This window comes from Alexandromys fortis, unplaced genomic scaffold (genome assembly GCF_014885135.2).
Source record: "Alexandromys fortis isolate MF-2015 unplaced genomic scaffold, M_Fortis_MF-2015_v1.1 scaffold_84, whole genome shotgun sequence".
Lineage (NCBI taxonomy): Eukaryota > Metazoa > Chordata > Mammalia > Rodentia > Cricetidae > Alexandromys > Alexandromys fortis.
Genome location: NW_026068017.1, coordinates 6779418 through 6786511, shown reverse-complemented (window position 1 = coordinate 6786511; position 7094 = coordinate 6779418).

The following is a 7094-nucleotide window of genomic DNA, read 5'->3' as shown; positions in this document are numbered from 1 at the left end:
AAGGCAAAGGAAGCCCCGTTCCCGGTATTCCAGGTAGTGATTGTGGAAAGAAAAAAATGAGAGACCTGGGCTGTCACAGTTTTCATCCAAAGTAGGAGCCCTTCGTGAACTGCTACCGGAAGTAGGAAGAGATGAGGCTGCCAGACATCTGCTGCCTCCCCAGACAAGGGTGCGCACAGTGTTACTCACAAAGATCCCCCAGGCACAGCCTCCTATGGGTCCCATCAGACCTCTAGATGGGATCGCTACCATTTCAGGGAATTCAAGGATAAAAGTCGCAACCAGTAAGTCCACAATATGGGGAGCTCATCTGAGCAAATAATAGATAGGGTTTAAAAAATAAATACAGTGCATATAAAAATACAGAATAGTAAGGGGGCCTATGCATACGTAAGATTTAACAGGCCTATCAGCCAATTGCACTGTAAGGATGTTTTTTAAAAAATTAACATTAATTATACTCTATTAAAAATTATTGTGTATGTATGTGTGCATGTACGTATGCACACACACATATGTATGTGTCTGTGTGTACCTAAAGCCTATATGTGGAGGTCAGAAGACAACCTGTGGGAGTCGGTTCTCTTCCACTATGTGGGCCTTAGAGACTGAACTCAGGCCATCAAGGTCGGTGGTAAGTGCCTTTACCAACTGAGCCATCTGACTCGCCCAAGAAGCTGTTATGACTGGAACAGTATGAAAATGAGTTAAAACATAGAGACACACCCTTGAATAATAACTATTCCCTGCATCCTTAGAGGAGGGTCTGCCACTGTGATTCTGTTTCGGAACCAGTCCTTATTTTTTACAGGTTCATGTTACAACATTTGTAGATGAGAAAGGAAGGGAGAGTGAGCAAGCTTTGCTCGACATCAACATGCTGACAGTACTTAAGGATTCACCGGAGACACTCCTGATGTGTTGGATGCAGGATGGAGCGCACACACACACACACACACACAGAGCACACCTCTGATAGTCTCTGAGGTTGTTCACTCATCAGTGAAATGTGGCATTTCATACAAAAGCACAGTTTGCTTCTGGAAGCCACCCCGGTGATTTTGTGACTGATATAGATAGAAAAAAAAGACCATTTTCTGAGAGTTACTATTATCATGAATTTTATCAGTTTCCTTATTCCGCGAAGCAAAGGGTACCCTCGGTTACAGAAGACATCATTCCTGTTAGTGAACAGAGAAACACGGGTGAAGTCTCTTTCCAAAGGAAGAGCAGCCATGCCACACGAGACTGATGGGGCAGCCTGCCCTGGCAAGGGAGACCAGGATGAGCTCAGCCACCATGACCGAACTCCCACCGCACAAACCGCAGGCACTTTCTCACATCACCATGGAAAGATTAAACAGTGACGAGATGGGCCTTGCTATTCCTGCTTACTTCAGGAGAAGAAGAGAAGACGTGTGGTAACCAAGGTCAAAATAGCAGAGCTGCCGTCTTCTTTAGATTCCAAGGCCGCTTTTACTCCCCTGCAGAGCCTGCCCACAGGAGCAGCAGCCCCACCCTCAGGTGAAGCACAGCAAGGAGGAGGGGCTGACAGACCCAGAAATGCACTGGCTTTTTTCTGATTCCAGTTTCTGCACCGTCAGCCTTCTGCAGGTCAGCGGCATGCTGCACCCCATCTTTGGGATTCTCCCTCACTCAGACCATTGGGTCACTTCTTGGGACATGATGGCCATTAGCTCATGTGTGGCATCTGAGCTGCCTTTGCAAGAGCCCCGGACCATGATGAAGAGGTTGTGGGCACTGCCCCTGCCCGCTTTTTGTCTCCAAACTGTAAGGACTGTTCCTAATTACTTTCCATTTCTTGAACAACCCCACTTTTCTCTTTTATTATTGTTTCTGGGTAGCTAGGTAAAGAATTGATTGATTTTTTTTTCCTCTCTGGAATCCTCAAATGATTCAGAAACTTCTGACTTGCTGAGTTCTTTATTGAGTGGCAAATCTCTGAGCAGTAGATTTCTTCTATTTTTTTTATTACCTTTTGTATTTTCTTTAATGAGAAAAGAAATATCTATTCAAGAATAGAATTTTTAAAAGGAGTGTCAAGTCTAAAGGGATTGCCAGCTGGGACGGCAGACATCTTTATTTGGAGTGGCCATAAGCTTGATTTATGATTGACAGATGGCCCCCTCTTAAGGAACCAAGGGACCAGTTTCTAATAGGAGTAACATGTCCTTATGTGGGGAGACGGGGCCGCCTGCAGCCACCGGCAGCTGGTGAGGGTAGCTTTTCACTTCTCCATGCCTGGGTCACTCCAACAGCTGAGTTTTAATTAAGCAAATGTAGCTCAGACTATGGGGGGGGGCAAGCCTCCCAGAACACCCAGGCCTGTTTGCATCCCTCCCTCTAATCCCACTGCTAAAAACAGCTGAGGCCCAGAGGCTCTGAGAGTGCTTGCTGGATCAGAGCAGAGATCTGGTTACCCCAGCCCTGCTGAGACATTCCAAAGGCTCTTGTGTTCTCTGCTGCAGGCCGCTGGGGCCAGAAGCCCAGGATGGTACTGGCTATTTTTAATCAAGATGGTCAGACTCTCTATGACCCGGAGGAGCAAGGAGCCCCCACTGAAGGGGCATGTTCTAACAACAGAGACAAGGTTCTCTTTGGGGAAACTTTGGGGTGAGGTGAGCAAGGGTTAGACCCCCTCAGGCTCCCATCAGAGAAGATCCCAACACCAGATTTGCTAAGAGAAGATCCAACTTGCATGAAGACAATGAAGCACTTCTATCTTCTAGGGTGTAGTTTTTCATTGAATCCACTAGCTGCCCCTTTAGCCACTGCTCTCCTAACCGGCAGTTGCAACTTGGCAGCTACCAGCAGGGTTCAGCCACACTGACCGGTAGCCAGGAGGCAATTCTGTTCCCTTAGGAAGCAGCTCTATCTTGACTGCTAAAGGGAGCTCTATCTAGATCTCTAACCCTCCATAGAACTCAGGACTCAAAGGCTTAGGTGAAATTCTGCTCTCTCAGAGAGGCTGGATACCAAGTAGCTCACCTCCTCTCCCCACCCCAAAACTGGGCGTCCTTCTGCTCTGCCCCCACTTAGGAACCCTAGCTACACATGGTTCCTCCCTACCAATTCCTGTCAGCTAGTTGCTGGCTTAGCCTCCTGACCCCAGGTTAATTTTATTTAATCACCAAATGTAACACGTTTTAAATGAATATTTCACAGCACCAGGGCTTCCCGGTGAGCATACGGTGTATAACCCTGTGGTACAAAGGCAAATAAGACAGAACCTTGACAGGCCACAGGAAATAAGTACCCAAGTAAAGACAAGAAGAAATGACACCCCCTGCCTCCCTCCTGCCCCCCCCCCCAGGCACACCTACAGAGTTTTACAAAGACCAAAAGGAAGGTTTTAGCCACAAGCAAGAGGCTTTCTACACAGCAGGCACACAATGCCCTTGGCAAATCCCATTCTTAGTAGGAAAAGTCAAAGGGAAAGGCGGGGAGAATACTTGCCCTCTGGGAAAACCCCTTCTCTCTTCTACCACTTTCTGCCTCTCTCCGACTTCCTCATCAGTAAGGAAGAGACAACACCGTTCAGAAGTGAATCTTTACCGGTTTTGAGACAGTCTTAACCATGAACTCCATTTTGCTGGCTTCTCAGACAAGGGGCCCCTGAAGCCGAGCTCAAGTATCAGAGAGGAAGCCTGGGGTGAGAACCTCAGATGGGGGACCGGCCCGACAAGCTCAGCTACCAGGCATTTCAGGTCTGTGCTTTCACACATCCGCCATTTACCAAGTGCCCACTGTTGCCCAGAACTGGGAAATCGGAGCCGGAACCCCTTGGGAAGCGAGCTAGAAGGAGAGAAAGAACCCACAATTCAATCCTCAGAGCGGGGATGGCAGGAGGATGGGAAAAGAGACAAATATCCATTTCCAAATATGGCTCAGCCTCTGCCCTGGGTGAGATGCCAGCAGCTGCACCTATTTTGGGCCTGGGGTCTCTGTCCCGGGGCAACAGGTGTGAAGACCCAAGATTTCCCGGCACATTCCTTGGGGCACAATCCAGCCTTTCAATGATCCATTTTAAGCTAGATACAGGTTTCCCTTTCCCATTTTCCTAGGGCCCATCGGCCTTGGGGATCCAGGCCTCATCGTACAGGTAAAGACTCATGGTATCTGGGACTGGCAGACAGGGGCCCTCCTCTGAGTTGATGAGGAGCCAAGTACTTGTCAATCACAGTCTACGCCCAGAAGCCCACAGGAAAGAGGGCAGACAGGGAGCAGAGGTGAATCAGTTCCAGGTTTAGCATCCCCACATTAACGGGATCTCCTATGTGATAAGTGGTCCATAGCTGCAAAGGATTAGATCTGATGCTATTAATATTGGTCAGCAGAAGCATAAGCAGACAGCCCCGTGTCTTCAAGACACTACAGAATAAAGGCTAATCTCTTATGGAAAATCGCTGTGACCTCATCCCTGTGAGTGGAGGGAGCCTTTTTGTTAGGGTGCTTTACAGAAACCTATCTCTTTTGTGCTCTTTAGGGAGGGATCAGAGGGCAGAGCCAGTCTAGCTACCCAGAAACTGGGATGGGTACTAGCAACAAGAGATAGTGACTTCTGTAGGTCTCCTATAGCCTGTCGTGAGAATAGTTCTCTAAGCTGAGCCTCCAAACCCTGACCCAGGCCTGAGCGCTTGGGACTGAGCAAGACATTAATGTCCTTGTTTCCTCCTTTCAGGGTCTGTCTCGTCTCATAATCCCGAGTAATCTACTGCCTTTGCTTCATTGTCTGAAACATAGCTAAGAAATGCTCATTTTTTGTGTGGTTCTTGACATCTCTGTAAGAAAATATTAATAGTAATTCTGTGGCATAAGCTGTCCTGAGCTAGCTCCGGAGATTAAAAAGACAGTTTGACTCTGAATCATTACTCTACATGAAAAGAGCAATTTTGACAAGCTTCTTAGTACATTTCATGACTTCATTGAATTCACCCTTCGGGTTTTAAAGGCTGGTGGAATGAGGGACCCATAATCTCTTGTAATATGAAAATAGGAGAGAGGAATACTGGGGATTAAAGGTTCAATTAAGGATGGACTGTGGACAGGAGGCTCAGAGGGTGTGGGTTGATAAAATCTTCAGGGTGGACTGGAGGGGTGGCTCCTCGGTTAAGATCAATGGCTGCTCTTCCAGAGGACCCATCCACATGGTAGCTCACAACTGTCTGTAACTCTACTTCCTGGGGATCCGACATCCTCATACAGACACATAGACATATGTGCAGGCAAAACGCCAGGGAACATGAAATAAAAACTAAAAAAAAACTAAGGATTTATGTAAAACTATTATGGAAACACACTACATGGTGGCAAAAAAATAAATGAAAAAAAAATAAAGAAAAAGGACTTTGAACACAAATACCCTGCCTGCATGGGTGGACAGAGCTTTCCCAAGAAAATACAGGTTATTAAATTAAAATCTGTGCCAGGCTTGGAATATTTCTCTAGGAGTTATTGGTCAGGAAGGCCACAGACACCACTAAAACAACAGAAGCTCTTGGTTTCCACCGTTACTGTTTGGTAAGACCCTATTGCTGAAGACATAATACACTATGGTTGTGGGACATAGAGAACTCAAGCTGGACCTGCCCTGAAAACTTCCTCCCTGCTGGCCAGGAGGTGCCATGCAGGCCCTTGGGGGAGAAAAGTTCCTAGTAGGATTGCCCATCAGGGAGCCCTGAATGCTGTAATACTGATCTTTTGGGCAAGAGCTGTATGCCCACTGGTGCAAGCAGTATGAAGGTTATGGGGCTAACCAACCACTTTCTGATCCCATTTGAGACCAGGCACTGTAAACTGGGTCAAATGCCCATAGCTCAGGAGGTTATAGCGGGAGAAACCCCACTACTGGCGCTTTGCTGATTTTGGACATATTGTCGAACTGCTTTTTCAATGTGTATATTAGTGTTATTCTCAACCGTGGCCAGAGAGACTTCACCCGTAATGAGTAGCAGTTACTGTAGACTTGTAACTGATCAAAGTGTTGAGAATAAATGATTTTTGAGTACTCAGCTCTAAATGGAGGCATCAACGATAGTCCCCCAGCCCCAAAGTCTCAGGTACCATGGTGGAAGAGGGAGTCAGAAGAACGTAGGGGCCGGAGAATGTAGAGGATCGTGGTGAAACTCTGGCTTCTGAATATGACATGGCAGTGTTATCCCTGGCTGCTATAGTTACTCAAACCAATAGGGCCAGCCAGTATTCCACCAGACAGCACTAAGTGGACTCGGTGTGTTACAGAAAGAAGGAAGGACAGACAAGGAAAGGACGGAAGGTGGGAAGGAGACAAGCTATACCCCGTTTCTGCTTTAATCTTTTTAAAGGTCTCACTGAGTTGCCCAGGTTGGCCTTGAACTCAGCGTCCCTGACCAGGCCCTGACTTTTCCATCCTTCTGCCTCAGGTTTGGTAAATACAAAACATTGTAAACATGTATAAAATCCTCAACAAATAAATAAATAAAAGCTGGGAGTGGTGGTACACACCATTAATTCCAGCACTTGGGGAGGCAAAGGCAGGTGGATCTCTGTGAGTTGAGGCCAGCCTGGTCTACAGAGCAAGTCCCAGGGCAGCCAAGGCTGCGCAAAGAAACCCTGTCTTGAAAAACAGTAAAAAACAAACAAACAAATACTATAAATATTGAAAACAAACATCCCATGCTCTGAGATGCACATGGCTCACTAGCTGTTTGAGCACACAGACCACACCCGTTGTAAACGGAAAACAACAGAAGCTGAGCATCTGTTTAATAGCCCAATCCAGCAGATATTCTAGCTTGGTTGCCTCGGACACTGTAGGGCCGGTCACCTCCCTCATGGCCACGGGGCTCACTGGGAACTAAGGCTTGTTGCTGCCACTCTGCTTGGAAAGGGTCATAGGTCATGTTGACAGTTCAGAAAAGGACTGGAATCTTCAAATATGATTTATACTTAACACGTTTTGTTTTCTCACTAGAATAAATTGATCTGCAGTAAACTGGGAACTACATACAGTGTCCAGGGCAAATGGTGTCACAGCTGAGTCTGTGCAGATCAGCAGAGGCCTCCTCAGGCCTGTGTGACCTGCCACAGTTCTG